The sequence below is a fragment of the Uranotaenia lowii genome, chromosome 2 (assembly GCF_029784155.1).
Source record: "Uranotaenia lowii strain MFRU-FL chromosome 2, ASM2978415v1, whole genome shotgun sequence".
Taxonomy (NCBI): Eukaryota; Metazoa; Arthropoda; class Insecta; order Diptera; family Culicidae; genus Uranotaenia; species Uranotaenia lowii.
The window spans coordinates 108,153,415-108,174,565 of record NC_073692.1 but is presented as its reverse complement, the minus strand read 5'-3'; the positions used below and the strand labels follow the sequence as shown (position 1 = coordinate 108,174,565).

At 36.0% G+C, this 21,151-nt stretch overlaps 1 protein-coding gene across 5 annotated transcripts in view; it reads left to right on the top strand.

Annotated features, from left to right (window-relative positions):
- LOC129744085 (protein bark beetle-like) overlaps window positions 1-21,151 on the top strand; it is an 86,568-nt gene that overhangs the window by 12,682 nt on the left and 52,735 nt on the right. The window contains exon 1 of one of the 5 annotated variants that reach the window (XM_055736439.1): window positions 1,407-1,862. The exons of 3 other annotated variants lie outside the window; for them this stretch is intronic. The gene's annotated coding sequence lies outside the window, so the exon portion shown is untranslated. One more of the 5 variants, XM_055736440.1, reaches the window with a different exon arrangement.

Here is a 21,151-nt window from a genome sequence, read left to right as displayed (position 1 = left end):
ACAAAAAATAAAAATAGAATAGTGATACCGCTTTAAGACCTTGTTATTCCGCAATAGTCTTTTTCATCTGTCCTAAACTTTCCAATCAACTTGATTCAGGATTACCTTTGAGAAAACTTTGAAAGACGACAATTTCAGTTATCTCATTTGAATACGATTCCATTTCTACCCCAGTTAATATTTTCTCTTGAAATTTTCTCACAACCTAACACTATCTTTCAAAAAATTTTAAGCATCATAGATAAACTAAGAAGAGAGATACAGCTTTTCCCAAAATAAAAGAAAATTTGATATTGCTCCACAAAACTAGCTGTAGCTTTGATAAATTTAATATTTTCAATCTCGAAATGTAGTAAAATATTGTGAAAAAGTGATGCCTAGTAGCTGGTTAATTACCATCAAATCGATCAATGAAATAAAAAATGATGGCAGATTGAAGATAACGTGCATTTTCAAGCAACTAATGAATTCATTCTTTTTTGGACGGATATTCGCATAAAACAGATGAAATAAACTACGTTTTGTTTTTTTACCGCAACATTACTCTTTGACAGTAAAAATACTTTAAAATCATGAATCTAGATTATTACTTGGGCATCTCTTCATTCAAGGAAGTCGCCTCAAACCTAACCTTGTTTTTTATACATGATTTCAAATTCTTTCATCAAACCAAATATCGAAAATTCTTTCGTTCCGAAACATCGGCCTTTTTGTGTTGCTGAATTGTTGATTAGAGCCTCCACGCCAGCCGGTTCGGTTGTTTTGAGCTAATGTGTGGGAACCACCCAACCGTACCATTTTTGCAGCTTTTTCGTGGTTGTAGTTTTGGTTGCTACTTTTGCTGAACCCAAATGCTTCAACGACTTATGTTTTCCGTCCAAACACTGCTCTTAAATAGTTGGTTAATGTGCCTCCGAAGAGGAACAACAACAGCTTTCAGCAATATCAAGTACATGGGGTAAGGGGGGATGATTCGTCCACACTCGTGTTAGTTCGTTTGAGGGTTTGTGTGGTTGTATGTATGAAAAGCGTTTAAGCAAAAGGCTTGTTGATGTTTCTTTCACTGGAACAATACCGAAAGCATGGTTCCGAACGACTTCGTCATCGATGCTCTCTGGCTTGTAATGCCAGGGTTCATTACAACAAGAGAACATAGCGAGCCCACAAATCGTAGTCGTCATCATTATGCTTCTTTTTGTTTCGAATTTCGGTGCTGTCTGTCTGTTTGCTGGCTATTCAACACAACAGTTGTTGTTTTTGTTTGGCTCTGTTGATTTCTCTCTTTTCGTTCAACCGGTCTCACTGCAACTTGGGGTTCTACTGGAGCTGCTAAACTTGCTCGTTGCTTTTAGTTTGAGTTTTAGCGTCCCGCCGATCGGACCGGTCGGAATAGTTGGGGTAAAATTGTTATTCCGTTTGTCGGCCGTTTCCGCGCATTAATTTAAGCAGCAATTGAATTTCGTTCACTGGTGCGCCGGTGCATTTTTTACGTGTTAAACAATCTGTTGATTCACAGCAGGCCTTGCAAAACGTGTGTGCAAAAAACCATAACTAGTCAAATAAGATCTTTGAAGTGCTCTGATGGAGGTTTGTGCGGACTTCGTAATTGTGTGAATCGGAATCGGTGAAAAGTTAAAGGGAAATCAAAGGGAAGAATTTATGACCAGCTGTGTTATTGATTAAACATGACAGCAAAGGGAAGCAAGAAAAAAACCGCAATCAGTTTCTCGGTTTTGTGGCGCTAAACTAGCAACATTCCCTAGCTGCTGCTTAGGAGCTTGAATGGAAGAAATCGTGATGTGTTGAGTGAATGAGACTGCGGGACTTGCTGGCGCTATTTTGCTCGTACCATATATAAGAAGGTATTGATGGAGCTGGAACCAAACATGCTTCGGGGTTGGGTCAAATTGGTGGCTTTTGTAGGAGATAATTGAAAAAGGTTTGCCTTTATTTTGCAACGGTTGGTAAAATTACTTTTCGATGAGTGGATTATGTCATGCATGATGTAAACTTGATACTTAAATAGTTTTTGCACGGCTTAGAAGTGTTGGATAAGTTACAAATTTGACTTCAAATAGTTTTGTAGGTTGATGTTATCAATCTCTTATAAAAAATCGTTGTCTTAAAAGGTACTTACAGAATCTTGTGAAAAAATCCTACCTAAAACTTGACTATTATTAAAACATTTCTAAAGCAAAAATGATAAAATTGACAAAATGAAAAAAAAAATGCCAAAACCGACAAAAAATCACAGAAATGACTACAAAACTTACAAAAATGACAAAAGTGACAAAAATGACAAATATAAAAAAAAATGACAAAAATGACAAAACTAACAAAAATGACAAAAATGACAAAAATGACAAAAATGACAAAAATGACAAAAATGACAAAAATGACAAAAATGACAAAAATGACAAAAATGACAAAAATGACAAAAATGACAAAAATGACAAAAATGACAAAAATGACAAAAATGACAAAAATGACAAAGATGACAAAAATGACAAAAATGACAAAAATGACAAAAATGACAAAAATGACAAAAATGACAAAAATGACAAAAATGACAAAAATGACAAAAATGACAAAAATGACAAAAATGACAAAAATGACAAAAATGACAAAAATGACAAAAATGACAAAAATGACAAAAATGACAAAAATGACAAAAATGACAAAAATGACAAAAATGACAAAAATGACAAAAATGACAAAAATGACAAAAATGACAAAAATGACAAAAATGACAAAAATGACAAAAATGACAAAAATGACAAAAATGACAAAAATGACAAAAATGACAAAAATGACAAAAATGACAAAAATGACAAAAATGACAAAAATGACAAAAATGACAAAAATGACAAAAATGACAAAAATGACAAAAATGACAAAAATGACAAAAATGACAAAAATGACAAAAACGACAAAAATGACAAAAATGACAAAAATGACAAAAATGACAAAAATGACAAAAATGACAAAAATAACAAAAATGACAAAAATGACAAAAATGACAAAAATGACAAAAATGGCAAAAATGACAATAATTACAAAAAAATGACAAAATTGACAAAAAAGACAAAAAAGACAAAAATGACAAAAATGACAAAAATGACAAAAGTGACAAAAATGACAAAAAATGAATTAAATGACCAGAATGACAAAAATAAAAAAAATGTCAAAAATGACACAAATGCCAAAAATGACAAAAATGCCAAAAATGACAAAAATGACACAAATGCCAAAAATGACAAAAATGACAAAAAATGACAAAAATGACAAAAATGACAAAAATGACAAAAATGACAAAAATGACAAAAATGACAAAAATGACAAAAATGACAAAAATGACAAAAATGACAAAAATGACAAAAATGACAAAAATGACAAAAATGACAAAAATGACAAAAATGACAAAAATGACAAAAATGACAAAAATGACAAAAATGACAAAAATGACAAAAATGACAAAAATGACAAAAATGACAAAATTGACAAAAATGACAAAAATGACAAAAATAACAAAAATAACAAAAACGACAAAAATGACAAAAATGAAAAATATGACAAAAATGACAAAAATGACAAAAAATTATAAAAATGACAAAAATGACAAAAATGACAAAAATGACAAAAATGACAAAAATGACAAAAATGACAAAAATGACAAAAATGACAAAAATGACAAAAATGACAAAAATGACAAAAATGACAAAAATGACAAAAATGACAAAAATGACAAAAATGACAAAAATGACAAAAATGACAAAAATGACAAAAATGACAAAAATGACAAAAATGACAAAAATGACAAAAATGACAAAAATGACAAAAATGACAAAAATGACAAAAATGACAAAAATGACAAAAATGACAAAAATGACAAAAATGACAAAAATGACAAAAATGACAAAAATGACAAAAATGACAAAAATGACAAAAATGACAAAAATGACAAAAATGACAAAAATGACAAAAATGACAAAAATGACAAAAATGACAAAAATGACAAAAATGACAAAAATGACAAAAATGACAAAAATGACAAAAATGACAAAAATGACAAAAATGACAAAAATGACAAAAATGACAAAAATGACAAAAATGACAAAAATGACAAAAATGACAAAAATGACAAAAATGACAAAAATGACAAAAATGACAAAAATGACAAAAATGACAAAAATGACAAAAATGACAAAAATGACAAAAATGACAAAAATGACAAAAATGACAAAAATGACCAAAATGACAAAAACGACAAAAATGACCAAAATGACAAATGTTTCTGAAACCTGAATCTGAAATCTGATTCTGAAATCTTAATTTTAAATCTGATATCTGAATCTGTAATCTGAATCTTTTTTTTTGGGGGTAGAATTTTCGGCTATCAGTCAACTTAAATAGCAAAGGCGACTATTTATTTAAGATCCAACGTTTCGATCCTTATAGGATCATCATCAGAGACTGTAATTTTACTATACAATGTTAACACAGTTTTATAAATCAGGTCAATATTATAAAATTGCTTACCGACAAATGTCGTCTTTTTGTTTGGATTGATTCCGCTGATCAGATAAAGCTGTCTTGTAAATCTGTTACATTTTTTTTCAAATAAATTTGGGTATTGTTGGAATAAATGTTGTGTGTTAACTTACTGTGTACGAAACTTTGTAGGACAAAACAATAATTGTAGGACAAAACGGGTTTTCAACCTTAAAATTTCGTACACAGTAAGTTAACACACAAAATTTATTACAACAATACCCAAATTTATTTGAAAAATATTGTAACAGATATACAAGACAGCTTTATCTGATGAGCTGAATCAATCCAAAACAAAAAGACGACATTTTTTCGGTAAGAAATTTTATAATATTGAACTGATTTATAAAACTGTGTTAACATATAATAAAATTACAGTCCCTGATGATGATCCTATAAGGATCGAATCGTTGGATCTTAAATAAATAGTCGTCTTTGCTATTTAAGTTGACTGATAGCCGAAAAATTTACACCCGAAAAACTTATTTAACAGTCGAAAATCGATACCGAAATCTGAATCTGAAATCTGAATCAGAAATCTGAATCTGAAATCTGAAATCTCAAATCTTAAATCTGAGTCTTATATCTAAATCTGAAATTTGAATTCTTATATAAAGTTTTTCCTTTGTGAACTGAACTCGAAGTTTTAATTTTTATTTTTAAACCATTTAAAGATTTTTTTAAGGTTTTTTTAATCAAGAATGTGTAAATTCGATATGAAATTGATAAAACTGAAAGTGACAACGGAAAGGAAAATTTTCTTCAACTCCCAAAAGCTGGGATCATCATGATTCGTTTCTATCCAATCCGCTTGATCTGTCCCTTTCGTTTGTTTTTTTTCTCAAACGATCCCCATCATTCGTGATGCAGGCTTTTCTCTAAACTGGAGCTATAAACCAACGTTTAGCAGTTTACTGGAAGGCTTAATGATTATCATTGCAAACCGACACATTTTTCACAGATAGAGAACAAATTTAATGTCGGAGGAAAGTGATCCCGAGACCTCTGTCTTGACGTTTGGAGCAAATCTCGGAAGATGTTGGTGGGCTGGAGGCGTGACTGGGAATAAGCTAAGAAAAGGTTTGTGGTTTTTCCTCTCTTTATTTTCGAGGCAAAATAGGTCAAACGATGCCGTTTCTTTGTTGATTTCTTCAAACCAGCATTGACTTCAGCTGGATGATACGTTGCTATTAAAACTAGTTAGATGCACGTTTCCGTTTTGTGATTAAGTATTGTTGAAACGGTACTGCATCAAATGTCCACAGCTTTTGATTCCGAGCAAAACTACGAGAGAAAAATTGAAGAAACGGATGAAGAAAAGGTTTAGGCTTTCGTTTTTCTAATTAATTTACCCAGCACGCGTCGCGCGACGATTACGAATGAAAGATTTCCCTGCATTCCCATGATCCATCATCATGCTACATCCATCCATGATAGTTTTGCTCTGCTGGAGAGTATCGCCCAATTGGAAATTGTCATGCTGCCATCAGGCGAAGTGACGATCAAATCTTCACGTTACGATTAACTCAACAATTTGAGTGATTGAAGCATTGCGAGCTGTTACTAGTGAAAGGGCTTGAAATGACATGTTAGATTCGCGTTTAATCATAGAAAAAGTAACGAATTCTTTCCCTTCTTCGGCAATCGAAACAGTTGGAAACTGGTTAAAATGAGCAGTAATTAAAATTATAACCGTACTCGATAAATGTATGCAGCCTAGTTCAATGAACATTTTATCAAGTACGAAATGGGTTGGATTTGCTTTTCCATGCTCCACATACGGGGTACATAAATTATCAACGGTTGACACGCCCATCGTAGTTAGGTATTTTCTTCTTCAATTATATCGACTACTTTGCAATGCCCAAGGAGGGTTTTTTTTTTATCTAAACATGTTTTCCTCTGTTCTTTAATACATTGGGCTATTATTTAGTACCTACCTAATTAAAAAGTGTAGTGCAAAAAAAATCAAAGATTATTCTCACGCCCGCTTTTTTGCAAATAAGTTCTGATGTTTGAGTGAAGTGGACAATTATTTACTGACCCCGGAATCACAAAACGTTATTTGAATCTGTAAATGCTTACTTTTGTTATGTTTTCAAACATTTTTTGCCTGAGCTTTCATTACGTCGTATGAAACATTTTAAGAATTCACAGAAAACTGCTGCAAAAGTTATCAAAATAACTTTAAAATTTGTATTTCACATATAGAATATTTTGTCCAGGCTACAAATATTCTAAATGGAAAGAAGTTGCGACTAGTTTATGTCAGTTTTTGTGTTTTTTTCGTAATAAAATTATTTGTTTACATTTTGTTTCATACGACATTAAGAAAGCTAACGCGAGATTTATTAACTGATCTGCAACCTTTTTTCAGATTATTTATATCCCTCTTTGAAAAGCATAAAAGTTTTTTTTTGAAGCTGAATTTTCTCTAGAATTTTATTTTAATTTTGTTACAAGATTTTTAAAAGTATAAATTTCGCCCAAATCGGTTAGGAAACAAGAAATACAAAGCAATTTTTAGCAAGGGATGTCAAATTGATGCTCTAGATCTAGGAAGTTTTTTCTCATAGACTTTCAAGAAGCGTCCTTGAACGTAGTAGTGATACAATATTAAACATTTCAATAATTCATTAGGGGCCCCAGATATAAGTTTCGTCAAACTTCCAATAGTTTCTATGTATTGAAACTCTACTGTTTATATACATTTTTTTCATAAATTACAACCCTTCTACAGCAGGATTTATGTCAAAAAATCAATTCAATTCTTCATTAAAAAAAACCCAAAAATACAATCTCATGTCAGCAATGAAATCCTGGCTTTTTATCATAAGTGGCATCGAGAGATGCTCGCAAACGAAATATACAGCCATGGCTACATCGAAATTGCAGACAGATGGGATTTGATGAGCTTGACATAAGATTGCTTTTCAAAAAAAAAAAAAAAAATGAAATCGTGTTAACTGAAGTACTTGCACAAAAAATTTGTCGACCAAATTGTGGAAACTTAATTCTAAACTTAATGTAAAATTGATCAAATCTAACTGTTTGCATGGTTTAGTGAAAGTACCTACCGTCAAACGGGACATCATGTAACAGCGGGGTTCGATGCAACATTTATATAACACTACATTGAATCAATTTTTAATTTAACGTATTGTAATAAAGTTATCTTTTAATGATAACAAAATGATGATGACATAATTTCTCGCATCTTAAGCTAGTTTTCTTAAGTTTTTTATTTCTATGCAAAATTTGAAAAATCGAGCAATAAATGTACAAATTTTAACATTTTTTGATGCCGAAAAAAACTTTACCCAGTATGACGGATCGGCTTAATAAAATTACCTACAAACTTTTAACTGGTTTCCTCATGTTATACCAACATTGTTGGTGTAAAAATATTTTTCGAACAATCATCCAATTTTTTTAAATGAATATTTTTAATATTCAGTTAGGTGTCTGGGGTTAAATGCAACAAAATGCAAATCAAAGAATACCTTGTAAATCTCGTTTCCATGTGTTGGAATATGAATGTTTTGAATAACGCGTTTGTAAACATTTAAATTTCATTCATCCAAACATTTATTTTTATGATTTCAGCTTTTAGAATTTTTCGTAGTATTATTTAACCCCTAAATGTATGCAGTTTCTTTAATTTTAGAAAAAATGTGAAAATTTGTTTTTACAGACCCAAAAACTACTGCAATTGGTGTTGTCATGCGTAATGGTCTTCAAGACATCGCAAATATATTAAAAACTATGAATTTTCGCACGTTTTCATATGATTTTTCATTAAAAACAAAGTTTGTTGCAAGTTACCCCATTTTCAAAGGAGGGTGAAAATCGCATGTTTTAAGAAAATTAAAAATAACTGAAGAAACCAATAATTTTTTTAACTACGCCAATTTGATGTCCCAGCATCCTTAAAACTTTTGATGCATAAAGGATACTATTAACTGTGAACATAAGTTTTTTAGAAGCTATTGAAGTTGAAAATTGTTGCATGTTGCCCCAGTTGACGGTATATAAAAAAATATTTATGATTCCAGTTTCGATAAAGTACGGCACCATTCCGAAGTAACAATTTTAAAAGACATACACAGTCTTGGCCAACTAAGGTTTTACAGACTGAATAGACGTGGACAATAGACTGCCCAAATTTGTATGAGAAATTCCAGGCTTGTGAAATCTTATGCGCTGCGGGCTTAAATTGATCCTAGGCCTAGTACAAGGTATCATGCCAAATTTGGGCCTGATAGGATCACGGGAAAGGGTCGCTCAACGAGCCTGAAGTTTGTATGGGATTGTGAGACACTTTGTTCGGGTGAAACACTAAAACCAGTTTTTCATCAATAAATTTTGTCCCCTACGGCTTTTTTTCGAATTAGATTTTTCTCAAAGCCCGAATTATGACAAATATTTCATCCAAAGACTGCATTGAATAAGACTTATAATAAAGAAGTTATAAGGCTTTTAAAATGTTCTGACTTTTTAAGAGTGGTATTTATCACTGTTGAGTAGGGTGTCCCAAATTTGTATGGCAGGCTTAAATTGATCCTAGGCCTAGTACAAGGTATCATGCCAAATTTGGGCCTGATAGGATCACGGGAAGGAGTCGCTCAACGAGCCCAAAGTTTGTATGGGATTTTGAGACTTTTTTTTCGGGAGGAACATGAAAAACCAGTGTTTGATGAATAACTTTGGTCCCCTTCGGTCGATTTCTTTTGATAACGGTTTTTCTTAAATCCAAAACTATGACAAATATTTCATCCGAAGACCGCATTTAGATTACTGTAAAATGTGGGTATTACTTAGCGAATATTGTGAACATCATATTCATGTTAGTTCATAATCAACAATAGTGAAGTATAAAAAAATAAAGTAAATTTTAAATTAAAAGCTTTATAACTGTGCTCTGAATAGCGATAGAGCTCTAATTACTTGATCAAAGCTTCATATTTTGATAATATATACAACTTCGTAGAATAAATTTTGTATCTATCTCCTCAAACATAAAAGTTTTTTTAATGTTATGATGTTCTTTCTCTGTTGATCAGTGGCAATCTGGAAGACAAATTTTCAATTGGCACCGACCAATTCCAAAACGAAAATTGTGTAAGGAATACCTTCAGTTTTTTCTTCTAAGAGCCCTTCTTGTATAGCATTTTCAACATGAAAGATAAGTGAAGACGTGAGGAAGTTTTATATTTTCTGCCAGAAATAACTAAGTTATTACTAAAAGAGTTTGATTTAGTAAATCTCAAATTAGAACGTTTGGATTAAATCCTTAACCTACTTTGAATTCAGAGTTAAAAACTCAGTCAAAATTGTGTTTCGTTTCATATGCATGTTTTTTTTTGTCGCTAAATAAAAATCGACAAAAATTTCCAGGTCATAGGCCTTGAGGAAATTTAATGGGAAAATTGTCGGTTTTAAGATGCATTATTTCTGATGTGACTCATCAATTTATTGTTGTTCTTCAATTGTTAATGAAGACAAGAATAAATCAATTGGTATACGAGAAGACTGTGACTGCTAAATTACACAATTGAAAATTGATAATTTTGCCAACACTTATCCAAGTTCGTGAGCTCAGGACTCTCTACTCACCTTTCCCACAATTCAACATGTTTTAAATTGAATCATCTAAAACTTTTTGATTCATCATTTCATGTTTCTGTTTAGTGATTCTTTTGTTGTTCTTCAATTGTTAATGAAGACAAGAATAAATCAATTGGTATACGAGAAGACTGTGAGTGGCTGCTAAATTACACAAATGAAAATTGATAATTTTGCCAACACTTATCCAAGTTCGTGAGCTCAGGACTCTCTACTCACCTTTCCCACAATTCAACATGTTTTAAATTGAATCATCTAAAACTTTTTGATTCATCATTTCATGTTTCTGTTTAGTGATTCTTTTTCAGAGTCGTTTTGAAAATTAGTTATTTAGTATGTGTTAGAGATTATAGTTAAGGTAACAGCTAGCATGTAAGAAATTCGAATGGTTGCTTTTCTGATTATTGGAGAGGTAATAATTCTGTAGAAATTTTCAAATTAATAACGCCTCGTAGATATTAATAGGAGTTTCCTCAGGGTCCGTCTAGGAGTATAAGAAGTGTAGGTAAAACGAAGATCTCATAATTTATTTTTAAAGTGTTCCGATCCACGAACTAACACTTAAAGTCTGTTTCACATAGAATCTGGTCGGATAAAATAGATCATATGCAAAAAAATAATGTAAATACAACAAAAGTAAAAATGTCATTTTGTAGTACCATTCGTCAGCTTTTCGGATGAATTTTCGATCTTTTTTTGTGATACCACCCATCATTTTCTGCACAGTATTGCTGGTAACCTCATTCGCCATCTTGTTCCACCACTTTTCCATTTGAGCGGGTTTTTACATGGTTTTGCCACATTACTTCAGTATGCCCTTAGCTATTGCCCAATATTTCTCGATGGGACGAAAATCCGGACAGTTTGGTGGATTGATACTTTTTTCAACAAAATCGATCTTGTTCTCTTTATACCACTTAAGGGGCTGTTCACTAATTACGTAAGCACATAGGGGGGGTAGGGGGTTTCACATTTGCTAATGATCTCTTACTAGGGGGGTAGGGGGGGTTTCCAAAAATCTTACGTAAGAAATATTACCTTACAAATTCATCACAGCCACAGCCATACGAAACCATATTACTCAGGTTTTTTTACTCCCTACATATTAGTTGGTTCATTTTGATGTTATGTAATTTATCTTTTAATGTCTTTGAATTATTGAAAAAATTGCAAGTTCCATAAAATTTATAGACAACCAATTCAAACCATTATATTTTGAAAATGACTTCATCCAGAAAAAATCTTTAAAAATACATATAAGGCGCTTTAAATAATGAATTTGTAGACAGTATTTACAGTGATAGACACTATCAACTCTAAATTTTACACAAGATTTACCAAAAAATCCTAAAACTATATCGCTTACCGCTGGATGAATTTTAGCTTTTAGGTTAGTTGACAACGTGATTGTTGTTAAAAATTTTTACCCTATCTCTAGTAGTATAGAATGATTTTTTTTTAAAGATTTTTATGTTTTTCAGGTAAAAAATACCTTGTGCTAACCTGATCTCTCTTTTTAAAATCGGAATTCTGATTTTATATTGTTTATTCGATTGTGGAAACTTATTGAAAATTATTGTTACCCCAAACATGCTACGTCTTGAATGATGTTTTCTTTAATAGTTATGACATTGCCTCTGTTGTTTTTTTATAGATTGTGGGGGGGAGGGGGGGTTTTGAAAAATCTTACTTTGTCTTACCAGGGGGGGAGGGAGGGTTGAAAATTTCCAAAATCGTGCTTACGTAATTAGTGAACGGCCCCTAACGACATCCCGGCTGTAGTGGCAGCTTGCCAGGTCCGGCTAAAACTTCACCGGACCTTTTTGGGACCGAATGAATGGCAAAACCCTCTTCTGGAGACATTCTTCTTTGTAAACATTTCCATTCATTGTGTCCCCAGTGATGAAAATCTTAGTCTTCTTCCCACAACTACAGATCCCTTGCCAAATCATCACCTTACGAGCAATTTTATCTGCGAAAACAAACTTGAATCTACCCGCAACATTCCCTTTACGCTTCGCAAGGTAAAATTTGTTACCGGGTATTTGTCCAAAATCCATTTTGACGTAAGTTTCGTCGTCCATCAAAATGCATCCGTTGTACTTGGTCAACACTTTCTCGTACAACTTCCTTGCCCTGGTTTTGGCAACCAGGTTTTGTTTCAGCGTCCTGTTGGGGTGTTTGCTTGCGTGATACGACCGCAAGCCTTCTCGCAAACAAATTCGTCGAGCTGTACTGTGGTTCGTCTTGAACTTTTTCGCCAAATCACGCAAGGAGATTCCAGGATTATTGTGAACTGATCGAATTACCTTTGCTCGCAGCTTCCGGTCATTTGTTCCACTTTTACGCCTGGTTTGTTTTGATCGATCCACCGTAAGGGTCTCCCGGTAACGTTGCAGCACCGAATTTACAGTCGATTTTGGATATTTAAGGAATTTCGCGATCTTTACCCCTGACCACGTCGGTTTCTCTACGTGAGTGTGCAGAATTTTCTCTCGCCTTTCGCGTTCCATCGTCGATAACTTTTAACTGACTGCTTCAATCTTGATGAAATTTTCACCACTACGTAAACAAACCATCCGGATCAAAACACTGTCAATAGATTCGTGATGTGACAACTAGGAGCTCTGCAGTAAATGGAAAGATGCGACCAGATTCTATGTGAAACAGACTTTACTAACACAATCCTACCTGAGATACTTGAATATAGATTTGCAGATGTGTAGACGGTTTCTGTTTGTGGTGATATCTACTGACATATCATTGTTTCAAAGTTTTTCACTAACAAAGTTTTGAAGAAAACTGGAATAACAGGTTTATGGTTGATCCTTTAAAAGTATCCTTTTAAAGGATCCTTTCCTTCAACCCTTATTGACTAATAGGACGTGGCCTTCATTGATTATTTTTTAAAGAGAGAGCATGAGTTTTGTACATTGAAAATGAATTGCTAATCCCAAGCTGCATGCTTTTGCCCCTTGTACAAAATTGATGGCCTCAATCAATGACGGAGTTGAAATCGAATTTTTTTACTTGTTTGCCATTACTATCTAAGTTACGCTGCCTTACCTCCGGTCGTCGCAAAATATGAGTTATTGATTTATTTCGAATTTTGCTATTCTTTTGATAAATTTGATACAAGAAACTTTTCAAACTTCGAACTGTTTATGAAATTTTACACTTTATATCTGTTTTAGATTAGTTTTTTTTTTATCTTCGTACCATTCTATTTTATTTTTTTATTTTATTTACATAGTATTCCGTCTCACGACATAACTTGACGAACATAATTCCTAAAATTCACTCGGTTCATAGCAACCGTTCTCCAATTTCTCGGGCACCCCACGATCGCCAGATCACGCTCCACTTGGTCTAACCACCTCGCTCGTTGCGCCCCCGCTCGTCTTGTTCCTACCGGATTCGTAGCGAACACCTGTTTTGCAGGACAGTCGTCCGGCATTCTCGCAACATGTCCCGCCCAGCGTATCCGGCCAGCTTTCACCACCTTCTGGATTCTGGGTTCGCCGTAGAGGCGCGCGAGCTCGTGGTTCATCCTTCGCCTCCACACTCCGTTCTCCTGTACGCCGCCAAAGATGGTTCTTAACACTCGTCGCTCGAATACTCCGAGTGTACGCAGGTCCTCCTCGAGCAATATCCATGTCTCGTGCCCGTAGAGAACAACCGGTCTAATGAGCGTCATATACAGGTTACACTTCGTGCGAGGGCTAAGTCTTCTCGACCGCAGTTGCTTGTGGAGTCCATAGTAGGCACGACTTCCGCTGATTATTCGCCTCCGGATCTCACGGCTGGTGTCATTGTCTGCGGTCACCAGTGAGCCGAGATAGACAAAGTCTTCGACTATCTCCAGCTCGTCGCCGTCGATCGTGACCTTGTTATTACTGGACAAGCGGGTTCGGTCGGTCTCGGATCCGCAGGCCAGCATGTACTTCGTCTTGGACGTATTAATCATCAACCCAATCCTTCCTGCCTCGCGTTTCAGTTTGCGGTAGATCTCCTCCACCGCCGCAGATGATCTGCCGACTATATCAATGTCATCGGCAAAGCAGATAAGTTGACTGGATCTGTTGAAAATCGTGCCCCGCATTTCGCCCACCGCTCGTTGAATAACACCTTCTAGCGCCACGTTGAACATCATGCAGGATAGACCATCACCTTGTCGAAGCCCCCTGCGCGATTCGAATGAACTCGACAATTCACCCGAAATCCGCACACAGCACTGCGTTCCATCCATCGTCGCCTTGATCAGTCTGATCAGCTTCCCGGAAAAGCCGTTCTCGTCCATGATTTTCCATAGCTCGTTACGGTCGATCGTGTCGTATGCGGCTTTGAAGTCGATGAATAGATGATGCGTAGGGACTTGGTGTTCACGGCATTTTTGGAGGATTTGCCGCAATGTGAATATCTGGTCCGTCGTAGACCGTCCCTCCATGAAGCCGGCCTGATGACTTCCCACGAATCTGTTTGCTTGTGGCGTTAGGCGGCGGAGTAGGATTCGGGACAACACTTTGTAGGCGGCATTGAGGACAGTGATCGCTCGGTAGTTCTCACAGTCCAATTTGTCGCCCTTCTTGTAGATGGGGCATATTACCCCCTCCTTCCACTCCTCCGGTAGCTGTTCTATGTCCCAGATCCGGATTATCAACCGATGTAGGCAATCGGCCAACCTGTCCGGGCCCATTTTGATGAGTTCAGCTGCGATGCCATCGTTCCCAGCCGACTTGTTTCTATTCAGCTGGCGAATGGCTTCCTTAACTTCACTCATCGTTGGGAGTGGCTCCTCTTCGTCGTTGGCTACGCCGGCGATGTACCTTCCCCCACCGTCTTGATCTCCTGCATGTGCGCCGTTCAGGTGTTCATCGAAGTGCTGCTTCCACCTTTTGATCACCTCACGATTGTCCGTCAGGATACCCCCGTCCATATCCCGGCACATTTCGGCTTGCGGCACGAAGGCTTTGCGGGATGCGTTGAGTTTCTGATAGAACTTTCGTGTTTCTTGGGAACGATGCAGCTGCTCCAGCTCCTGGAGCTCCTCCTCCTCCAGGCGGCGCTTTTTCTCCTGGAAAAGTCGGACTCGCTGCCTCTTCCGCTGTCGGTGATTTTCCACATTTCGACGGGTGCCTCTTTGCACTACTGCCGCCCGCGCGGCATTTTCTTCGTCCATCACCCTCCTACACTCATCGTCGAACCAGTCGTTCCGTCGAGATCGCTCCACATAACCGATGACGTTCTCCGCCGCACTGATGATGGCTGTTTTAATGGTATCCCAACAGTCCTCGAGAGGGGCTTCGTCAAGCTCGCCCTCTGCCGGCAGCGCTGCTTCGACCGATTGCGCGTAGTCTGCCGCGACCTCAGGTTGCTTCAGTCGCGCGATGTTTAACCGAGGCGGGCGCCGGTTTCGCTTGTTGTTCACTACGGAGAGTTTTGGGCGCATCTTCACCATCACCAGATAATGGTCCGACTCGATGTTGGCGCCCCGACAGGATCTGACGTCGATGATATCCGAAAAGTGCCGGCTGTCGATCAAAACGTGGTCGATCTGTGATTGCGTTTGGTATGGTGATCTCCAGGTGTACTTGTGTGGGAGGCGGTGCTGAAAAAAGGTACTACGTACGGCCATTCGTTTGGAGGCGGCGAAATCAATAAGTCTGAGGCCGTTTTCGTTGGTCAGCTGGTGCGCGCTGAACCTTCCAATTGTCGGTTTAAATTCCTCCTCCTGGCCGACCTGAGCATTGAAATCCCCGATGCGATCTTGATATCATGTTTTGGGCAACGGTCGTATTCACGCTCCAGCTGCGCGTAGAATTCGTCTTTGTCGTCACCGGTACTTCCGAGGTGAGGGCTGTGCACGTTGATGATGCTGATGTTGAAGAACCGGCCCTTGATTCTCAACCGGCACATTCGTGAGTTGATCGGCCACCACCCGATCACGCGCTTTTGCATCTTTCCCATCACTATAAAAGCTGTTCCAAGCTCGTGTGTGTTGCCGCAGCTCTGGTAGATGGCACGACCATCCGGATACGTTCGCACCGTGGAGCCCTTCCAGCATACCTCCTGCAGCGCTACGATGTCGAATTTGCGGCTCTTCAATTCGTTGGAGAGCACGTGGGTACTGCCCACAAAATTTAGAGATCGGCAGTTCCATGTTCCAAGTTTCCAATCGCTAGTCCCTTTTCGTCGCGTGGGTCTTTGCCGATTTCCAACCGAAATTTGTTGTTCGTTATTCGTTGCTTATGTTTTTTTAGTAGTCACAGGCTCGCAAGGCCCGCAGCTAACCCCACTATCTCGCAGGAGGACCGTCGTGATGTTGCTGTTTTGAGTCCCGAACACCACCAGGACGTTGTTGCACTCCGCACGCCGCCCCTAACATGGAGAACAGACGCGTACGAAGCCCCCTAACTCATTCTGCATGCGACCAAAGCATCCACCGGGGTTGGGTACCCGATCTCCGCTAAGGTTGCTCGCACCCCAGCTAGTACCACGGGGAGGTAGAGAATCGGAGTTGCAGACAAGAGGTGATATGACCACTACCCGAGGGTTGGGTGTATGGGGTCTCGAGTTGCACATTGTCTACTTCACTAGCCTTCGTACCATTCTACTGATCGAATCGCAGCCATTTGAAAGTTGCTAATTCAATCAACTAAAGTTCATTACGTCGAATCGAAACAAAAGATCACAAGCTTAACACAAAGCGATTTGCACCGGCTGGCGTTAAAATTGTTCACGGTAACTTAACAAAATAGAAAACCATAGTTACAGGCAGCTCTGGTAGGAAGGTATTTCTTGTGCAACTTTCCGACCGGAGGCATCTAGCTAGAGCTGGCCTAACCCTCAAGCTAGTGGAAACAAAACAACCAAACCGAAGAGATTGTTTTCACCGTCACAATCTATCTACTAAGTTTAGTTTGGTTTGTGAAACATTGTAGGGTCAATTGTTAGGAAGTTGATCCAATTTGGTTTTATTTCTGTTTGAAGCGATTTTTTAAATAACTTATTACGTTTCTGGCAAGTTTTAAAACATAGTACCTACCATGGGAATCATTCAAAGCCAACATTGAAAGCAGTTACCTTAAGACGAATTTAGCTGAATTGTTCACCTCCAAAAAACATAAACTAAAGAGGTGACTTTTACTCGTTCACTCTTCCGGTTGACCCAAAGTTGAGCAATGGTTTTTGTCGACGAATTCAAGTTTTAGTAAGGTGTGGTCTGCTTCCGTCGAACGTCTCATACCGCTGATGGATGCTAAAAACTCATAATGGACCGTGAAGCGAACGGGTGCCATCTGATGTTGTTTTGACTCCAACAAACGAAAAGTTCGGCAGAGCGCCCTCTTTGGGGTCGATCTTTGTTTTCGTCCATCCATTTGTTGCTCCAATGTGGCACAAACTATGCATCAGAGAGCTTCTCCGATTGGCGCTTTTTGGAGTTTCTTCACTGATGCATTGTTCTGGCCCTGCTGTTGAAAGTAATTCGTTCTCACAATAAATTAGTTTATTTTATTGTTGGCAGTTATGCAAGTTGCAACAAGTTAAAGGTGCGAATGCTCTTATTTAACTTTTAAAATTCTTATTTTTAAGCAAGAAGATTTTAAGTAGAGATGTACCGAATAGTATTTTTATTGACCTTTTCAAGTATTCGGCCAAACGAATATTTGGCCTAAAATTCAGCCGAATATTCGGTCGAATAGTCTGTTCAATTTTCAATAGAAATACTTTAATTTCTACTAAACATAACATAACTAGGTAGTTAGCTTCACTGGAAATTTCATAAACTTTTATCCATGCACTCAAAAGTTATCTACAAAACAAAGTGTTGCATTTTATTTCGAATACACTCTTTGCATGATTTTTTTTTTTACTTTTCCTTAAATGAGGAGCTTTATAATTTCTCATTTAAAGATTTTTGAAAAGGGAGACAGACTCACACAGCAAAAAGAGGACAATTAATTAGTCGGTTAAGGTCATTTAGTTCCGGATTATTGTTTTGGTTATAAAATCGATACAAACGAATCGATTTTTATAAACTGTACTATTTTGAAATTGTCCAAATGTTTTCTATCAGATTTTTTTTGTTTCGATTATAGTCGTTTTACCATCTTTATGGCATTCGCGACTTTATCAACGTTGCAGTTGGCGGATCGTTATTGAAACACTTATCCGGTACAACTGCGTTCGATGTTTACTCTTGGGCTCGAACTCACGGACATCGGCTCAGGAGACAACAGACTTGCCAACTGAGCTATATCACAAGCCCTGTTTTCTATCAGATGATTCTTAAAAATTTGAATTTTGTTCTTTGAAATTTTAATTTGAAAGTTTCTAAAAAATGGGTGTTTTGGATAAAATATTATTCATTTAGGTGAAGTCGCATTGGAAAACTTTTGATGGATATGAATTTAGATAGATTGGGAGCTCATATTGAAATACTAAATAAAAGTGCTTTGTTTTACAGATCACAGCTGGTAATTTGAAAAGTTAATGGATTTTTTTTTTCAATGACTTAATAACTATATTTTCATGAAGATCAAGGAGAGAAGCGTCTTCGTTGATCGTTCGTCCCAATCGGTCGTGTTCGATGGTTTGTGCTTGCTCTGTAAACCGTGTTGTGATGGCGAATCTGATTCAGATTTTTCGCGAATGATTTAGACAAACGTTTTCAGTCCGATCGAAAACCAATCTTTACGCGACGGGAAGTGCTATAATAGAAGTTCGGCGTTATGATAAGTTCCGGAAGTTTCCCATTAGCATATAAAATAAATGTTATGGATGCTCTGTGTGCTTATTGGCTGTGGGGGGTAGATGAAAAAGTGAAAAGAAGTGTAATGCACCCGCCGGGTACAGAAAAAAGCAGTGGTTTGAGTTTTAAGAAGTGTGTTAATGTGCCGGATGTTTGAGAATCGGGTTTTCAGTTAAATTGTGTTATATTTGTTCTGGAGTTTGGAACGCATAGTATAAACATGTCCGAACATGTTTCCGAGAAGCGCAACACCCTCAACGGCGAAAGCGGTGAGAACGTTCCTTTTTTATCTCTCTTTTACTCTCCCATATATCTTGCCTTAAAAACAATTCGTTGCTAACTCTCATTCTATCTTTTGCCCGTTAAATTGAGCGCAATGTTGTTAGTAAGTAGGCGTTGGATTTTAGTTCGGTTACATCGGACTAGGCTTTGAGTCATTGATGATTTTTTTTCTGTTCTAATCTAGTTTCTGGTGCGTGCATAAGTCAGAGAGTTCAATAGCAGACGAGTTTCTATAGGAAAAGTTCACTGATGAAATATCGCTTAATTCAAATATTACGACGGAGTTTGTTCAAATTTCTGTATGTATCGCGTGGGAAAATGTGTTATGCATTGCATATTTACTTTTAAACAATCTTTCATTCATATTTCAATAATTGCAGTATTCTCACACAATGCGCTGCTTAAAAATAATGTACATATATGATTCTAGACTATTCCCCAGAAGAACAAACCCGACAACCATGAAATCTCAAAATGAACAACAATAATAACAACTTAACTTAAGAGCTATCGATTGATTGTCTTGATATCTGGAATTATCATAACCAATGAAGTTTATGTTTTCAGGATCGAGCAAGACTGTATGGAATAAAACTAACTTTTTTTGTTAAAATTTATCGATCAGTTTCTTATTTTGATACTTCAGATTCTTATATTTTCACTTTTTATTTTATAGTTTACGAAAACCGTGCTTAGTAACATTTCAGATCGCCAGATTGATGACATTGTAGGGCAGTGTTGCCTAAATTGCTGTACAGCAGATAACAGACTTCATACATAATTTAAAATGAATGTGCAATTTGAAATACTTTAAAATTAAATATTGTTCTCAGCGACCCCAATAATAAATGCAATAATTTTTTTCCAGGAAGCTTCCATTTAAAAAGAATTTTTAACCAAATTTTTTTTTTTTTTTACCTTGTAGTACCTACAGAAAGCATCCAATTGAAAAGAAAAAAATCCATTATTTGTAGGAAACAGTTTATTCAACGAGGATCAAATTTAATTTTTTTTTCACTATTTCATTATTGTGAAAATAATGCCACAATAATCTCGACTGTCTTATTTCATTAAACTCAATAACCGATTTCGTTAGTATATAAAATATTTCAGGTGAAGGAACGGAAAGGAGGTGATAAAGGTTTTTTTTTTATCTACAGCTGTTCTTTATCAACGCAACATTTAAAATGTGTCTTTAATTAAACCTGCATTTCTCGTAGGTCATACTCTATATTTTTAACATTTATTTTTTGATATTCATATACATACAGAAGACAGATCCTTTTCGAATTTTACAGCACGCCGGGAACGTTGAGGTTGAAATCAAATGGTTTTTTTCTCATCTTTTTATTTCACTTGTAATCAAAAATTAATCATTGTTACTATCTTCTGGTTACTTTTTGAAAATCACCATCAAAATTATTGATAGAAAATAAAAAGATTTATTTTAATTGTTTGCTATCATATTACTTCTGCAACTTCAAATCATTTCTGGATAGAATAAATTTTTACGTTGATTAGTTATACTAATATATTCATAACACGCAGTAGTTTGAACTTTTTACACAAAGGCTGATATTCACCAACATATAAGCACGCAATTAAAATTAAAAAATAATCAACTTCTCATACCATCAAATAACTTCGACTATTTTATAATAAACTTGATATTTATTCTAGAGCCTAAAATATTAAATGTTTTTTTCGTAATTGATATACTCTTCATTTCAGAACTCGTCCGCTTGGATTTTTAATTGATTGATATTTGAATATTTCATTATTCATGATATGAATCCTTTTATCTACATTACATTAAATTATATTGTTTTTTTTTTGTATATTATATTACTAATTATATTATATTGTTAACTTGCATAAATATTTTTTCTATCCAAACAAATAGGTGCATATACATATGCAGAATATCATTGTCAAAACAAC